Source organism: Anser cygnoides, chromosome 1, assembly GCF_040182565.1.
Source record: "Anser cygnoides isolate HZ-2024a breed goose chromosome 1, Taihu_goose_T2T_genome, whole genome shotgun sequence".
In the NCBI taxonomy this organism is placed as follows: domain Eukaryota; kingdom Metazoa; phylum Chordata; class Aves; order Anseriformes; family Anatidae; genus Anser; species Anser cygnoides.
Window position 1 is genome coordinate 42,608,661 of NC_089873.1, and position 18,520 is coordinate 42,627,180.

At 37.3% G+C, this 18,520-nt stretch overlaps 1 long non-coding RNA gene across 1 annotated transcript; it reads left to right on the plus strand.

Moving 5' to 3' along the window:
* Nucleotides 1–836: 836 nt before the first annotated feature.
* LOC125179638 (uncharacterized) lies at nucleotides 837–18,198 on the plus strand. The gene is made up of 5 exons (XR_001213261.3): nucleotides 837–910; nucleotides 15,026–15,120; nucleotides 15,197–15,331; nucleotides 15,808–15,902; nucleotides 17,278–18,198. It is a non-coding gene; the product is annotated as an uncharacterized lncRNA (long non-coding RNA).
* The last annotated feature ends 322 nt before the right edge of the window (nucleotides 18,199–18,520 follow it).

Below are 18,520 nucleotides of genomic sequence, written 5' to 3' on the forward strand. Positions count from 1 at the left end.
ATTACTTTTAAACTTGGTTGATACTGATTTTTCCTTTTAATGGTCTCTGGACCAAGAAACATATGCTTTTGGTGTTCTCTCAGCACTTTTGTCTTTACTGTCTGTCTCCTTCATGGTTCATTTATGTATTTCACAAAGTTTGTTCAATATAAACTCCTTTAATAAAAGTAATGGAAAATTTCCATGCTTTTAATTACTTCTCTCTTTACTTTTTGAAATAATTTAAAATTTTGCTATCATTTTTTTCCATGCTTACACCTTAATTTTTCAGTGGTAGCTACGCTTTATTGTCTCATATTTGGACCCTATCTTTTCATATCCATTGATTCATAGAATCATAGAATGGCTTGGGTTGGACGGGACCTTAAAGATCGTCTAGTTCCAAGCCCCCTGCCATGGGCAGGGATGCCACCCACTAGATCAGGTTGCCCAGGACTTCATCCAACCTGGCCTTGAACACCTCCAGAGACGGGGCATCCACAACCTCTCTGGGCAACCTGTTTCACTGCCTCACCACCCTCCGAGGGAAGAATTTTCTCCTAACTCCTAATCTAAATCTACCCTCTTTTAGTTTAAAACCATTCCTTGTTGCCCCATCACTATCTTACCGAGCAAAAAGTTGCTCTCGATCTTTTTTAGAAGCTCCCTTCAGCTACTGAAAAGCTGCAATAAGGTCACGCTGGAGCCTTCTCTTCTTTAGGCTGAACATCCCTAGCTCTCTCAGCCTGGCTTCATAGGAGGGGTGCTCCAGCCCTCCTATCAACAACCTTCTTGTGCTGGGGACCCAAGACCTGGACACAGCACTTCAAGTGTGACCTCACAATGGCAGAGTAGAGGGGCACAATCACCTCCCCCAACCTGCTGGCTCTTTTGATGCAGCCCAGGATGCAGTTCACCTTCTGTGCTGCAAGTGAGTACTTCTGGCTCATGTTAAGCTTTTCGTCCTCTAGAACTTCCGGGTCTTTCTCTACAGGGCTGCTCTCAATGAGCTTTTCTCTCAGTCTGTCCTCAACACAGGTGCAGCACCTTGCACTTGGATTGTTGAGCCTCATGCAGTTCACGTGGGCCCACTTCTCAAACTTGTCCAGGTCCCTTTGAATGATAATACAAATGCATCATAAAACTTCTATCTTTGTATATAACACATTTATAAAGCTTCTAAAAGAGGCATACTTCCTGTTTTATCTGTAAACTTTCTGGCTTTTCCAGTTGGCATCTTTGGTTGTTCTTTGTCCTGCAGGTTGGTAATGTCATTTTGAGGGAGGTGAACATACAGTCTTCCAGGCCTGGAAGCACCTCAGGCATAACACTAGGAAAGCACAAGGATTTACTAATAGTGCTAAGCTCTTATAAGGTCTTAAGTTGGTGAGATACAAACAGTAATAAAACAAACCTGACCTTATATATGGGAAGAAACTTCAGTGGTTTCAAAAATATGTATAAATATGTACATATTTAGAATATTATGTGCTCTTCCAGCCTGACTTACTGAAATTTTGAGAATTACCTGTAAGTAATCCTGACTTACATTTTGTAAAGTTTGGCTGTTCAAATGAAGAAATTGGTTGTCCAGTGAAGAAGTACTTGCAGTCAAGTTGGAGTTATTTCCCTATTGCATGTCCCAAAGAAAAGAAAGACAAAGATAAAGGGAAAGGGAGAAGAGAAAGGGAGAAGGGAAAGAGAGAAGGGAAAGGGAAAGGGAAAGGGAAAGGGAAAGGGAAAGGGAAAGGGAAAGGGAAAGGGAAAGGGAAAGGGAAAGGGAAACCTTGTACAGATGAAGCTTTTGTGGTGAAAATAATATTTTTAGCTATTGTTTGGCAGGCAGCCTGGGGAAAATGACTACTTACTAGCATTCTAACTCTGCTCTTTAGTCATATATCCAAGACTGCTCATTAGCATTCCCAAGCATGCATCGATTTGAAAATGTCTTTCTTTCAACTCGTCAATATGGAAGCCCCAAAGTGCACTTTATTTGCTTAATAGATTCCTTCAAGATGTTCAAAATCAGTTGTGACTCTTCTGGTTATATTCAAGCGAAATCCACTTAAAGGAAAAAAAAAATATATTATTTTCACTAAATAATAAAGGCAGAAAGTGCAAAGAAATAATGCATTCTGGACAGATTTCTCTGAGCAGTGGAAAGAAACACAAGGTATTCTCAGATGATGATATATAGGATAGTACTGTCGTCTTAACCAACATCCTGGTTCTTATTGAATCTGATTCCCAGATTCAACAGATAGCCCCAAGAAAAGCACACCTACTATCATATTATTTTGCTTGCTAAGGGATATTTTAAAATGCTCAAATGATCACTCAGTAAGTTTATCAGACAAACTCGCAATCAACCCAGAGACTAAGTACAGTTTTATGCAGAGCACAAAATTTTTCCTTTACATTATAATGATTATTATAATGATATTATCTTTATCTTCTGCCCTACCAGGAGCTGTAAAAAGCCCCCTTCCTCCCCAACCCAATAACTATTACCAGTGTAAAAGAATGGAGCTTTAGAAGGAGAAAATACACCAGTATTTTTACCTCACTTGTTCTGTTGTGTTGCATTCAGATGTTAGGAATTTTATTTCATCTTGCAGCATACTTCTCAGGAGTTAGGAGAGACTGGATACCTTTTTACCAGCAAGTCAGAGACTTTCTTATACACAAATAAACCTCCTCCCTTTGCAATGAAAATTGATAACAATCCTACTGTTAGTCGGTTTCCAGAATATAGCTTATCACGTGTTCTGAGATAAAACACTTCATGGCTGAGAAAGTTAACAAAACTGTAAAGCATTGGATAAAACAGTAAATACAAAGGTTCTGTAGCATATAAGCTAGAATTGTAATCAGCTGTATACAGAAGTGTATAAACTGTACTTTATAAGGCACGATCACAGTATATTACTGCCTAATTTGCCTTTGTTTAACTGGTTAATGGCATTTTTTATAAAACAGAAGAAATCATCCCCTCCATATAATGTTCCTGTAAAACAGGATGGCAATATTTATATACCTCCCAGGGCTATGGCAAGGATTCACTAATTAGATATAGACTGATTTTCAAATGGGGAGACTCAACTACTGCTCAGTCTCTCTCTACTCCTGATCTAACAGGATCAGAGCACCTCCTGCTTCTTTGGAGTCTCTCTTCCAAGCTTCAGTGAAATGGTAAAGTAGGGCTTTGAGAGAATTTGTTTTGCTGTACACTGAGATGTATTTTAATTGAATTATTAGGTTATTTAACAATAATGTTACAATACAGAAAAGGAAGGAACGTGTTTAGAGCTGGCATCTTAGTTGTCTGTTCAACATGCAGTGCATGAGGCCTAAGTACAAATGTGTCCTCAGAGGGCGTACAGATGAGAGAAGCTTCCTTGTAGCTTTCTCAGTGTTTCCTTTTGGGGAATTCAGGATGTGGTTTTCATCCAAACCGGCACTTCCATGATGTCTTCTAGCCTCTCAGAGACTTCACTCAACTACTTCTGATGCACACTGCAACAGCTTTTCAAGGGGAATGCATAGCTACACAGGAGATTCTGTACACCTGTAAAGTGTAAAAATTAAAAAATGGCCTGTGTATCTACCATTGCTTGGAAGAGAGAAAAGGTAATCTTAGAGAAGGGACCTATTGAGGGAAAGTTTTAAATGCAGAGATTAATGCATTTCCAGCATATTTTTTTCTTATGCATTTCAATTACTCTGCAGCTTAATTAAATCTAGGGCAATCATTTCACAGAATCACAGAATCACGGAATGGCCGAGGTTGGAAGGAACCTCTGAAGGTCATCTGGTCCAACCCCCCTGCCAAGCAGAATCACCTAGAGCACGTTGTGCAGGATGGCATCCAGGCAGGAAATCCATCACATCCAGGATTTCCTGTCTTAGGGAGGGGAAAAAAGATGAAACTCATTTTCCACACACTACCCGTATGCAAACCTATTTCTTCTCAAAGTCTGATACAAGAGGAAATAGTTCCTACAGTTTCAGAATTGCACATTTGTACAGTTGTTAATCATTCCTGCCTTTAACACTTGACAGCATGTAAAGTAGATGGACTGTATTTTGCTCATATTCACTACATATCTGCTTCCTCCTGACAATACAATTTTGGTTTTGTAATAAATCGCTGCTGCAAATCATTTTAAGTATTCTTGTCCCATAATTCACCCAAAGATTTTTGACCTTGTTAACTGCAGATTTTAGAGCAGAAGTTTAAAATAAATGTCAGCCTTGTTGATGCAACCCTATTGTTTTCTCCCAAGACAGCTTAATAAGTTTAGACAATGGGAAGTGACAATTCCTCACAAATTTCAAAAAAATCACAAATTCATTTTAATAATGAAAATCAAATTGGTGTGTATAAAAATAACCTTTGTCCTGTATACTAAGGAAGCTCTAAGATCTGTAATGAAACACTGTTAAGTATAAAAAGAAGAAACTGGGACAAATGTATATTACTAGTGATTTGGTATCCATTACATTGTCATTCCTGAGGTTGGTCTTAAAAAACAACAAAACAAGCAAACAAAAAAAACAGTGTACTAACCTAGTAACAATGAAGATAGGTATGCTTTTTTGTCTCATTGCTGCTAAACATAAAAAAGGTGCAGCATGCATCTAGATGAGATACTCCATCAAAGGCTTGCTTTTGTCCTGCTAAATTCAATGGGAAAATTTCTGCTACCAGTAAGAGCAAAAAGGTGCTATACTGAAGGATTTAGAGCATTTGGACTTGAATGACAATAGGTAGAGGGCAAAATATGAACTCAGTTCTTCCATGTTTTTTTTGTTTCCTGTATGCCATTAACAGAACAATTATAGGGGAAGATATTTTCCTTATTTCTACATCCCTTTTTCCTAGAGGTAATAGAGGATGGCCAGGAAGGCCAATGGCTTTCAGGCCTGCATCAGAAATAATGCAGCCGGCAGGACTGGGGAAGTGATTGTTCCTCTGTAGTCATCTCTGGTGAGGCGGCATCTCGAGTACTGTGTTCAGTTTTGAGCCCCTCACTACAAGGACATTTAGTTGCTCAAGTGTGTGCGGAGAAGAGCAACATAGCTTGCGAAGAGACTAGAAAACAGGACTTTTGAGGAGCAGCTGAGGAAACTGGGGTTGTTTAGTCTGGAGAAGAGGAGGCTGAGGGGAGACCTCATCACAGTCTACAACTACCTGAGAGGAGGTTGTCAGTGTCTTTTCTCAGATGACAGGTGATAGGACGTGAAGTAATGACCTCAAGTTGCGCCAGTGGAGATTTAGGTTGAATATCAGGAAGAATTTTTTTCACAGAAAAGGTGGTTATGCATTGGAACAGGGAAGCGGTGGAGTCCCCTTCGCTGGAGGTATTTAAGAGGCGGATATGACGCTTAGGAACATGTTTTACCAGCAGACTTGTAATGTTGGGTTGATTGTTAGACTTGATGATCTTAAAGGTCTTTTTCAAACTAAATGATTCTGTGTTTCTCTGATGTGAGGAGGGAAGTTATAGCCTTGGAAGGACAGTAGATACTTGGTGCCTTCAGTACTGAAATGTCCTACAAGCATCAACAGCTATACTATCCCTCCTGTCAATCACATTCATATAACAGCCACAACCATAAATGAGTGCCACATAGGATTTTACAGATGATAAATAAGATAAGAGTGTAAGCACTAGGGATACTTTAAGGGGCAGTAATCAAAAATAAAATATAAAATAAAATAAAATAAAATAAAATAAAATAAAATAAATAATAATAACAAAACCAACTATGTAATCATGGTACAAGCCTGCTGACTACAGAACAGAAATGTCTATAAAAAATTACCCATGGCTGTGGCTGCATATTGTGGAGTATAAGATTATAGATAAAAAGGTTTTTCTTAGGAGATTGTAGGTAGCTTTGATGCACAGTGAACGCTGGAGGCAGTACACCTGAAGAAAGGGAAAAGAGAAGTGTTCCCCTTCATGTTGTATGAGATCAGAGCTGCCAAGTACTATCTTTGGCCTTCTCATGCTAGTTGCAATATCAATCTCTGAACACGATGCTGAGCAGAGCATCTCTCCAAGATTTCAGTGTGTTGCTTCTGCAGGATTTAAGGGATTCTAAATGAGTTAAACCTCACCAAGGTGTCTCACTCCCTTTTGGCAGCAATTTCATGCAATCCTGAACTTTGTCACTTGTTAAGTGAAAGTGATTCATGATGCACTGAAATAGAAATTTTTAAGAAAATGTTTCTGAATTTAATGCTCGTGAGAGAAATGACCTTAAGTGAGACATGATGCAAACAGGAGCAGGATGGAACAAACTGTTTCAATAAGTTCTGGTCATCCTACCTCTCTTCGAAAAACAAACTCATATATAGTTAGGCCATAGGTTTCTGTTGAATAAATCCAGACTCTCTCTGCATTTGCCAAGGCTACAGAAAGAGGGATTGTATCCAGTCTTTGTGTACAGTCTCTTTAATCAGTTTAAACCTATTTTTTCCTGTTAGATTTGCGTCAGTGAATTCAGAGGCACTGAGTTAACTGAATTGATTTTAAAACAGATTTCAATTACACCATATAATTTATGACTTTAGAAAAGGCCTACTTGGCTCTACACATAAAGATAGCCATGGTAAGCATGTGTCATTAACACACAGCTTTTTTTGAATGTACATGACAGGTGCTTTAAATGTCTAACGTGAAGGTGTGAATAGTTGCTCTGCTTTTCTGACTAACTTTCCAGAGACAGAGTTGCAGTAGCACCACTGTATCCCGTATAATTCTTGCAATTTACTTCATCATTCAGAATGCTTTTAGGTAGACTTGTGCTTGAGTGGACACTTTCCTTATGCCATACAGGAAAGCTATTCTGTATCACAGGTCCTACATAAGAGGAGGCATGTTTTATGTTTGATCTAGGCACGATCACTCAGCTGGTCACAAGGAAATAAGAGGTCATGATGGTGGCTCAGCATTTTGGATTTTTCCTTGAAGCTTATACTGTAGCTTTATTTTATCTGGAATTATACAACATTTATATGTGGCTCTTTTCTTTGAATTTGCTGCTACACTGAGCATGGAAAAACACAACTTTCCTTCTGAGTAAAATAAATGGTGACAACATGTAATTTTCTTCTTTGCAGCCCTTGCTATAATTTCTTTCCTTTCAAGCAATAGAGTAGTCATTTTGATAAAACCTTCTCCATTAGTCTTGTCAGTATCTTGTTACTTGCGTGTAACTGTTGTATGACTAAACATCCTAATTGTTTGGAGAGGTACAGTTCACTGTTGCTTTGTACATAAAGTAAATATTTCCCAAGAACGTGTTATGGAAATAATTCACTGAAGCACTTAACTTTCAAAGATCAAAAAGAATATCCTCGCTGAAAATATGCTCACTGTTTAATCCAAAAATTACTGAAGACTTGGATTCTTTTTGGCAAATGGAGAGTGGTTTTTCTGTTTGTTTGTTTGTTTGTTTGTTTTGTTTTGTTTCTTTAGTTGATTGGTTTCATTTTTGTTTGGGAGGGGTATTTTTTTCTCATTAATAATACTAATAAGCATATATATATAGTTTTGTTTTACATATTATTTTTTCTATTATACCACCTGCTTTTCAGGGTTACCTATGATTTCAGGACAGGCTATTTAATAGAAGAATATTATTTAATATATAGAAAGCTGAAAGAAGTGGGGAATGAACATCTTCAGGCAGATTAGCTATGTAATCAGCTGCACTGGCCAAGGACAGCCAGCCACAGAGACAGAACAGAGGAATAATAATGTGGGTACAAGGAGCAAGGAGGAGGCATTCTGTCTAGCCATGCAGCCTTCCCAGAGACCAAGTGATGCCAGAAAAGGATCTTCAGAGAGACCTTGAGACCTACCTGAAATCTTAAGTCTTTTGTTCCCTAGTTTTACCTCTAAAAATAAAGCCAAGCTTCCTGCTCCCATCAGATTTCCTGGTGCTTTGACCACCCTCACTGTGTTTGCTTGTAACTCCTCCCAGCCCCTGTTCTGTGTTGTCTGTGATGCTTTTGGGCTAGTGATCCTTTGCTGCTGGTTTTCAGTAGTTTCCTAATGGCATTTCTTCTCCTTGTCCCAGCAGCCAAAACAGGAGGTACCAGGTTCAAATTTTTATAGGCTCCTTCTCCTTGCCACACTAAGTTGAATTGGGCAGGTGGGAGAAAGGGGGTCATCATTCTCTCATCTTCTCTCTGGTATCTCCCTCTCTTCTTGTCTTCCTTTGTCTTTGCATCTCCATCTTTCCCTATTTTTTTTCAAACCACTTGATTTCATTTAACCACAGTTATCATTCCTAATAGGCTGCTATACAACATTGTATCTCCATGATGGACAAGTGGGACACTGCAGTGGCCAATAAAGATACACTGTGACCCTTGTTTAGATAATATTCCTTTGTTGTTGAGAGCAGCAGACAAGCCTTGTTTCTTCCTTAAAGCAAAAGGAGAGGAGTCTTCAGCCTAAAGAAAATGGACTGATAGAAGGAAATCGGGCTGACTTATTCTTGCATAGTCATAGGCTGTCTTGCTTTCAGGATATCTGCAATAACCAAACAGCCTCACAATTTGGAAGGATGCACAAGAAATAACTCTCTAACCAGAAAAGCAACTTCTTTCAGTTTAAAAACATATAAAAATTCTTCAAATACTTGAGAAAAAAAAAAGTTATATAATCTCTCCAAGTTGTTTGCCAATTTTAAAAATAATTATATGCATACTCAGTAATTTTGCCCTTTGAAAAATTAGAATTTGTTTTTTTCTTCTTAAAATTCCAATGGCTCTTGAAACAAGTAATATAATTTTCCTTACTGTTTACTGGAACCTACATGGTTCAAGCATACTGCGGATAAGTTTTTAAGTTTTCTTCCTGGACTTCTATTCTAGCCCTAGCACAGAAGACTACAAAAATATTTAATTTCATGTTGCTGCTACATAAACATTAGCTAACTTTGGCAACTCCATAATTATCAGTGGAGGATGTTCATTTACAGCCCTAAAGGCATTTCCCAGAGCATCAAGGCACTTTTCAAAATATGGCTTAGACTTCAGTACATTGACAACATATCTTCAGGACAGCACAACACAATAAATTTTCCTCTTGAAAGTCCACACCAAATTAAAGAGCAGTTGTTGATAGAGAAGTACATATAGCCACTGTCATTTTTATCAATAACGCACACCAGGTGGTCACATCTCGGAGGGGGGAGGAGCTCCAGCCTTCAAAGCAATGAGGCAGAAAAAATTGTTCTACATGGTGTTCACTTAAGTGAACTCTTTAAAGAAACAGAAATGAAACTGCAAGTTGTGAAATGCAAAAACAATCAACAGCCAGAAAATGGCACATGTCAGTGAAGAAAGGTTGATTTTTTGTTCCCCTTTCCCCCTATTCTGAGACTTAAATTTGCAATTTTCTAACATAGAGATTAGACAACATGTGGAATCCAAAAAGTCTGATTCACACTAAAGCAGTGTTTTGACAGAAAAACACTATATGATTTAGTTTATGGTATAAATATCCAGTAATCCCCTCCCTTTTAATATCCCAATTTGAAAATGCTGTGAACTATATCAAATTGAGAACAGAGGCACTAATCCTCCAAGTTCATTTACAGAGTTCCCACTTCAGTAGTCTTGCTGGAACAATAAAGTAGTTTGAATGCAAGCTTCTTTGTTAAAGTCAAGCTTGCCTCACTTCCCAAGATATTTTTGATTGCTATTAGTTCTCTCACTAAAATATGCGTGAGCATTATGGTTAGAAATCACCAAGAGAGAAGCTTATGATCAGCAGCCAGACATTTTGAGACCAATAATTTGTTTTCTTTCAAATTACTTACTTTATTGCATTAGGGGTTATAAATAAATGAGGTTGCATTTGCTAGACAGATTATAAATGAGATGAAACTACAGCTGTGCCTGTCTCTTCAACAACAACCAACAGACAGCTCCCTCTGCCCAAAATACTCCAATTTCCACCCATGAAGAGTCTCTCAAACTGACCACATTCACAAGAGGCAAAATACTTTATACTAGCAAGCCCCAGATGGTAGCTGGAGGGCTGAATTCAGTGTCAGTGTGAAGATGACCACCTCTTGTTTTGGTTCCTTTGTCACTGGAACAAAAGCAAGCTTAAAATTCATCAAACAATCAATCAGACAAACATTTGCAAAGCAATATTAAGGAATGTAATTCCTGATTAAACTTTCTTCCCAATGTAAAATTAATCCTGTGGAAACCTATACATTTAGCAAAAGCTAACCACAAAAGCTTAAAAGTGATTATTCTTTTGTATTGTTCCAAGATTGAGCTAAATTTAAAACCTGGAACACAAAGCATTGCAGTAGCTTCATTTGGAAGAGTTTGCTTCTTGTTTATGATTCATAGGGGAATTAGTATTTCTTATTGGCTGTGTACTATGTTAAAGTGAGAGCTTTGAAATACAGTAATAAGCCATTTTCTTCTGGCAGACCCTGAAAGTTTATAAGTAGGGATTATACCAGGACTCTTTGCAAATTTTAATCCAGTTTGCATCCTATAAAAATAGCAGTAGTTCATCCCTCATGAGGCTTTGCTGTATTATACTGCTTGTATAGACTGTGCTGTTGAGGAGAGTGTTTAAGTAGAACCATTTAGTGCAAATGGAAAGAAAAATGTGTTTTCTCTGAATTGAGAAAATGAACAACTTGAAGACAGAATAATATAGCCAGAAAAAGCAAAGAACTGAGAGTGACTAAGGCAGCTATGAATATTCACACCCCAAAGGGACTGCTAAACCAGCAGTATCTGTATATACCTTTATTTTTATATTATTGTGACATTTGCTACTAAAGGAACTAGTTTCTCTCATAAACTGTAAAGAGAAATTACTTTACCTGTCACCGAAAAGACATGTCATTTGAACTCATTGTCTACTTGATAATTTTTTTATACAGGAGAAAGTTGTATAACTAATATTAGAAGTGTGAGAAAATTTAACTTTGACAGCACAGCTCAGATGATGATTAACATTAAAGGAAGCTATGTTTACAAATTACAAAATAAATACTTGCAGATGATGCCCTAGTCATATAGCAAATATACAGCAAGTAAGCTGTAGAGAACATGATACATAATATCTTTGTTAAATAACATTCAAAATTATAAAACTTCACAGTCACTTTTCCTTATAAGTCAAAAAAATACCAGCCTTGAATATACAAAAATCTTGAGGCATGTGTCCAAAATAGAGTTTCCTCTCCACCTGGCAGCTGGAAAGGTCTTTCTGCCAATAGAATTTTAGAATCACATCATGTTCTCCAAAGGTGACAAAAATCAGAAAAAAGAACACTTCCAGTGAAGTGGTGTTACTTAGATGTTTTCGCAATTTGCTTCATATTGTATGGTCTTACAGTGTCGTCATTTTTATGACATCAAACAATCAGTGAAATAAGCTGATGACAAAAGAATAAACTAATGACAACTTCTAGCTGAAGAAACACTACAGTAAAGCAGACCAGTCAGTGGAGGGCCACCAGGATGGTCAGACGGCTGGAGCCAAGGGGAGGCTGAGAAAGATGTATCTGTCCATCTATTCTGCAGAAGAGAAAGCTATAGTGAGACCTTTACTAGTCTACAAGTATCTAACAGGAGAGTGTAGATAAGATAGAGGCAGACTTTTTTTGGAAATGCATGATGAAAGGGTGAGAAGAAATGGATGCAGACTGCAGCAAGGAAAATTGTGTTTAGATATAAGGAAAAAACTCATTGCAGTGAGAGCACTCAAACACTGAAAGATATTACCCGGAGAGTCTATAGAATCAGCATCCTCAAAGATGTTCAAACTCAGTTGAGACAAGGTCCGGTAATTTATATTTAAAGGTGGCTTTCTTTGAGTAAAATATTGGACAAGAAAACTTTCAGAAGTCCTTCCCACCCCCAACTATTTTATAGTTCTATGATTACATGAAGTTTTGGAATTTGAGAAGATGTGAGATGCTGATATTTTGTCTGAAAAATATTGCATGTTGAGAGATTCAGCAGCATTAGCATACATGTTTCATAACTGTATAATGTTCAAACACTATCTTCAAATTCTAAAGTTTGATGACTTCGTTATATTCATTTCTATTTCATCTGTGCCGGGGAAAAAAAAAAAAAAAAAAAAAACACTTTTCTTGTGGAAACAGACTTGAACATACAGAAAAAAGTTGTTAAATATTGAAGCATTTATAGCCAAATAATAAACTGCAATTGATTTCAGCTATACGTGCACAACTTTTATGAACTGAGGTAGAAAAACAAAGATGTGTTGAATTGCAGTGAAATTGATAATTACAGTTTCTAACAAAAAAAATTGAAGCCTTTGACAATTGAATTGCAGGAGAAATACACATCTGAGAGAAAGCTGTATAATATGCTAATAGGAGTGTTATTTTTACTAAAAATTCTCTTAAACTAAAATGCTTTATTATTCTCTTGCAACATTTCTGTGGCTAACAAAAAATAGTTACTCAGGTTTGTCTTCAATGCAGTCATGCTTTTACCAAAGTTGTTTAACACATTAAGGTGCCTCTTAACTCTGAGTAAATGACAAATATACATATCTGCCAGGAAATTTAGTCTAAAAGCAGAAAAGGAGCACCAAATGCCAAGTATTAGTGGTTGTGTAGTCTCCTGGGTAATGCAATCTAGACCTGTAGAAGCTCAAACTGAAATACTTGCATCAGCAAAGTGATTGAAAATGAAACATTTTAATTTAGGAACACCAAAATATTTTATTTCAACTGTAAATATTTTTTAGCCTTTTTCAGTTATTGGGCATTCCGTCTTAGACTAAGATACACCCATAAGCTATATACAATACAATTCAGGATGTTAGGTTGCAAAAGAAGCTGTTCATTCTGATGATAAACACTCAGTCACACAAATAACTTTTATTCTGGACAAGAAAAGTAACAAGTTAGTATCCCAGTTCAGAACAAGGAATCTCCTATACTGAAATAAAGTAAGTACCATCTTTAAGCACAGGACTACTTACCTCAAAAACCAAATCTGTATCCCAAAAGGTATTTTCAGAGCGTGGTGGTTTTGTTTTTGTTTTTTTTTTCCTGTAACAGCCATCTGAAAATATTGAAAGTAGCATAATAATGAGTCCATTTCTATGGAAATGGTCTTGTTATTATTTAATCAGGCCAGCATCTAAGTGATTCATGAACTGTAGGTTGGAATTCAATAAGCAGTTCACGAATCTCTGCGTTAAGAAAATCTGAAGGAAAGAAAAAGAAAGAACCCCCTTCCCCAAAGGACTTGGTAAACATTCTGTCAATGACGAATGCCACCTAATGTACTTTAAAGCAGTTAAAATCTACTCAGTTCCTTGGCTTATTCAGTGTTCACTTATAGAAATAGTGAGTATCAGTGATGCATAAGTAAGCACTGTATAAATCCACAGCAAAAAGAGAGATAACCAGTAGCTTAGAGAAATTAACTGCACAAAGCAGTTGTGAAGGAAGTTAATTGAAATTTGGAAGTACTGTAAAAAAGCCAGAAATTTTCTTCCATAAATGGATAAGGATCAATACACTGGAATAAAGCTGCCTCATGCTTCCTGGAGCCTTTATATTCACACCAAACAATTTTATTTTTGTCATCCTTAAATTCCTTACCCCAAGGCCTGAAAAAGTGCTCTTTATTGTTTTCCTTGTAAGATCTGTAGTTCTGCATGCATATACATACATGCGCACACACACACACAAACATATGCTTGTATGTGTCTTATGGGTACACACAGAGCACTCAAGACTCCACATTCACTTTAAAAATACCTTGTAGTCACAATTCTAAGCAAAAGACTATTTTTCTAATGTTTCCACAGGGTGATCTTCGTAAGACTGTTAAACATTTGTAATTAGCTACCGCTTAGAATAAGCAAATGGAGGAAGAAAATTTGCATTGTAATTTAGTTTGACATGCAAAATGAGCCCAGACAGCTACAGCATCCTGATTTGTAGAAGAGTGATACCTATTTCCCAGGGAACAAAAATGCCATGACCACCTTTCCTCATTGCCTTTTTTTACCTCTTCTCCCACCCAACCAAGTTATATAGAAAAGAAAGATGGATGAAGAGGATAGATGGAAAACTACTTCTGGAGCAAATGGTGTAGCTCAAATTCTTCTCAATTTCTATCCCTGCCTTTTGACTGGAGATGTGCATAGCTTTTTTAAATAAAAAACATAATCTATTGAGAACACCTGGTTGCTTTGCTTTTACATTGCATTTTTTTCTGCCTGCTTTCATTTACCTTTCTTATATCAAATATAAATGTGCTTCCATCACTTTATCAGGCATAGAGAGTTCCTAGTGATACTTTATCAAGACAAAAAAAACAACCAAACAAACAACAACAACAACAACAAAAAGCTATAGAAGCCAAAACACATTTTCTATATTATTATTGTAACCTCAGTAAGAACGGGAGTACAATACTGCTTGACAGAATTTCAAGAAAAAAAATGAGATTTTTTTCCAGATCATTCTGTAACAATTGATCCTGCAGGGGCATGTGAAACCTTGGAATATATGTGTTTTGCTGAATAATGTTTACAGTGCTGCTAGCACTCGTGATTTTTAAGGTGGTGACAGAGTATTGTAAGTGAATAAAAAATAGATAGGATCAAAGAAGGTAAGTAACAGGGGCTTTGAATAAAATGAAAAATAAATATCACATGGAAAATCATTAGGGTTACCTTCTGCTTCTACTTTCTTTAGCATAAAATCATGTGGAGTAATGAGAGAGGACAGCAAATGCTTCATGTACATTTGTGGTTTAACAGAAGATAGAGATGTCCCAGTATGATCTTTCCCCCCTTCTTAAAATCTTTGGGCTGCCTTATTGATTGATCATCATTATGTTTAAGTGCATTAGATACTAATAATTACAGGCAATTCCAAGGGTATCTTATAATTCACCTCGAGAGGGGCCACTTTGCATACCGGTAACACCTTTTCTAAATGGTTTCAGGCTGTCTTTACAGTGAGTTTCAAATGACTGTTTCAGGTGAGGTGTAAATGCGTCTGCTCATCAAGAAAGAAAGGTTTTTTCTTTGTCTCCAAGGCCCTGTAGCTGCTCATTGACTTGAAAGCTGACAAAAGGCAAGTATAGAATACAGTCTGCTGCCATAATGGTGCGGAATAGCAGTGTTATTCTAAATGTACATGGGTGTTTCAGAAATCTTCTGCTGTGGGTCAGAGAGAACAAAACAGGTCATGAATGAAGACATGGGAATTTAGAGGAGCCATGGCAATGGCCCATCTAGAAAGGCCCAGGGCTGGAAATGTCAAGGACTTCCTCGTGGGTGTGAAGGTAAGAGTAAATAAGAATTAATGTACAGCAAAGTAGAAAACTGGAAAGAATTTTTGTTCTACCAAGATTTTCCTTATTGCTGAAAGCAAAGTTCAGACATCTTCATGACAGGACTGAGAACTGCACTTAGATGCTTTGACAGAGCCATTTTAGAGCAGAAGTGCCCAGCATACTTAGTGCCAATATGGTTGTGTCACAGCCCCATCAACAAATCAGTGCAGGTGAGCGTCTCTGAAAGAAACATCTAGCAGGAAAGAGTTTGACAGGGACATGCTTTTGCCAAGTTGTCAAAGTTTTCTATATATACATTTTTTATTTTTACCTCGCAACTTCTAATATTTTAGAGGTAACAAATGGAACAAGTTAGGCTGTTGTTTATATTCAGCCAGGTTTTTTATTACTCTATACTGAAAACATAACTGATTATGTTTAACCCCAAGAGCAAGCTGTAGTTGCTAAATTTTTGTCAACAACAGGCAGCTTTGTTGAGACAAGAACAAATGTGTTTAAGACCAGAGAAAAGGATGTTGTTGTGAGATGTCTCGTTTACCTCGGTGGGAGTATGGCAAAGGTAAGCACGAAAGATTCTTGTCCAAGGGAGTTTTCTAGGTAAAGATTATTTTTTTTTTTTTGTAGGTGGACCTACCTGCCTATTTTATAGTTCACTGAATGTATTAGTTTGATTGAAGAATTGGGATCTAAATTTGACAAAATCCAGATATAAAGAAAGGAAAAGAGGTATAACAGAAAAATTAAAAGATAGCTTAATAATTCATTCAGTGCTACTTATTTATTAGTCTGAGATTATTAGGAACATGACCACCATGGTAGAAGGTAGCAAATCATAAAGAAGGATCAACTGGGATTCAAGAGATGAGAAGTTCTACCTGAGATCTGTTGGCTGAGAGACTGTAGAATAGTAGGGGAAACAGGATGTGTGCACGAGCAGTGCTGTTCGGAACCTTAAAGTGATGATGGAGTGCATGTCAATCATTTACATGAAAAGCTATAACCTATTTTCCTTATCATATTCACACACACACAAAAAAAAAAAAAAAGTGGAAACCATATTTTTTTTGCAATCTCCAAGTCCAACCTTATTATACAGGGACTGTCACACTGAATAAATCAGAACTGTTTAAAACCCTGTAGGCTGTTCACACAACTCAAGGCCACCTGTTCTTGGGTCTGGTTCCTTTCTGTTACTCGCTGTAAACACAGCATTCCTGAGGTCAGCAACTGTAAGGCTTGGTGGAATGGCTACCCTCAGCTACATGCAGCTGCAGTCAGATTATATTACTGCTCACACAGTGGCCTTGCAGGCCCTCAATGAATAAATGTTTTCTGCAGATAACAGCTCTACATTCAGGGACACTGCATTTATAAGGCAGACACTTACTCCACACTTACTTTTATGTATGAATATATAATCAAGGGAGAAAGGAGAACAGTGAAGCAGTTTAAAAGCTACAGTAAGAGAATCTGCCAGAGGCAGCAGCGAAGCAGCCTTTCCATCCAGGCTTCTGAAGGCTTCATTGTAAACTTAAAACCTAGGAGAGGGAGCATGTCTGTTAAATGCCTGCCCACAAGTACAGCAGTAGTTCTTAACAAGTTAATTCCTAGCACTGACATTAACTCTTCAGCAAAGATATAGTATTAGGCTATGTTTTCACTGAAGAGCTGGCACAACAGAGTGGTCACACCACTAATTACACCTCCAGCAGAACAGGACAATTTCCTGAAGTGCAATGAATTAAAGTTAAGAACACAATCAGTTTTAAAGAAAGGGTTCTTAAATGTAATTTTACTCAGATCCGAGTTCAGTTAAAACCTAGCACACAACCTGGAGTAAAACAATAAAAACAACAACAACAAAACCCAAGAATCAACCTGCAAAAACAACAACAACAAAACCCAAGAATCAACCTGCACTTTTTTGTTTGCAGAATGTGCAATTTCACTTGTTGGTGCTAGCTGCTACAGGATGAACAGAATATGGACTCCACCAGTTCTTTGTGCTGCTCTCCAAGACATGAAGCATCATCTAGAAAATCTTGGTGACATATGAAAATCCTTTCTTGCTTTCTTGATGAGCAGTTGAGCTCACATCTCACCTTTCCAGCAGAAGAGTTTAGCATCTGGGTGATCTAAAGTGAATAGATCTAAAGATCTATTAGTAAAATAATTATGAGATGCAAAGTTTGGTTAATTTGGAAGGAAGAACAGGCAGTGCATTTAAATCTAGACTGAGAATTCCACGGTAAAATGTTAAAGATTAAGTACCATTGGCATATGCTCTATTAGTGTCCTTATTGCCTTGCCAAAATATCTAACCAATCTTTATTCTTGTTCTGTCTGATCTGGTATGAGTGTTGTGTCCCAGTGCATATGTTACAAGCTTCACTGGCACTGTAAAGCTGGCAAGTGGATCCAGTCAGATTTACAAGCACTATCTTTCTAGCTCCAGAGCATCTGTATACTGTGGGCAGACTGTTCAAAGAACACGTAAACTACTTATGCATCCAAATGGGAAGTAATATCCATGCCAGTTTAGCATGTGGTTTGTGAAATGCAAATTAAAATAAAAGGTTGAAGTAAGCTTTTTGCTTCTGAAGCATCATGGTGAATGCAATATCTGAAAGCAACCTCTGTCATCAGATCTAATCATTGCCTTTATATCAATTATTGCATCTCGTCCTGAAGGATGCATAGAGCTCCATCTTCCTAGGAAGGCTGTTCTAGATCCTTGCTACTCCGCTCATTCTCTGTTTTGCCTTTTAATCACTAGGAAATTTTTACCTATTGCTGGTGCCACTCTTATTACTGAAATTATCAGAGAAAATCAGACCCCTGGAAAAACAACTAACTACCCTCCTTCAGCCTACTACTGTTCTTTCATCGCTACTCATTTCTATCTCCCTTGGATAGGTCATTTTATTCCCCTTTTTATTAGAGTCTGGCTTCTCCAGCTTCACTGACAATTTTCCATTTGACTTAGTATCCAGTGCTTCACATATTAACACAGTTAAGGTCTGCTGTGTTGACTTTCTCCAGAAAATGCATTATCAGACCACTCTCACACAATCTACTTTTGGACATTTTTTTTGTCATATTTCATCAATTTTTTCTTACCATATGCAGACAAAATAACAAGTTTGTACTTGCTTGGATTATGTTTAATGTCTACTG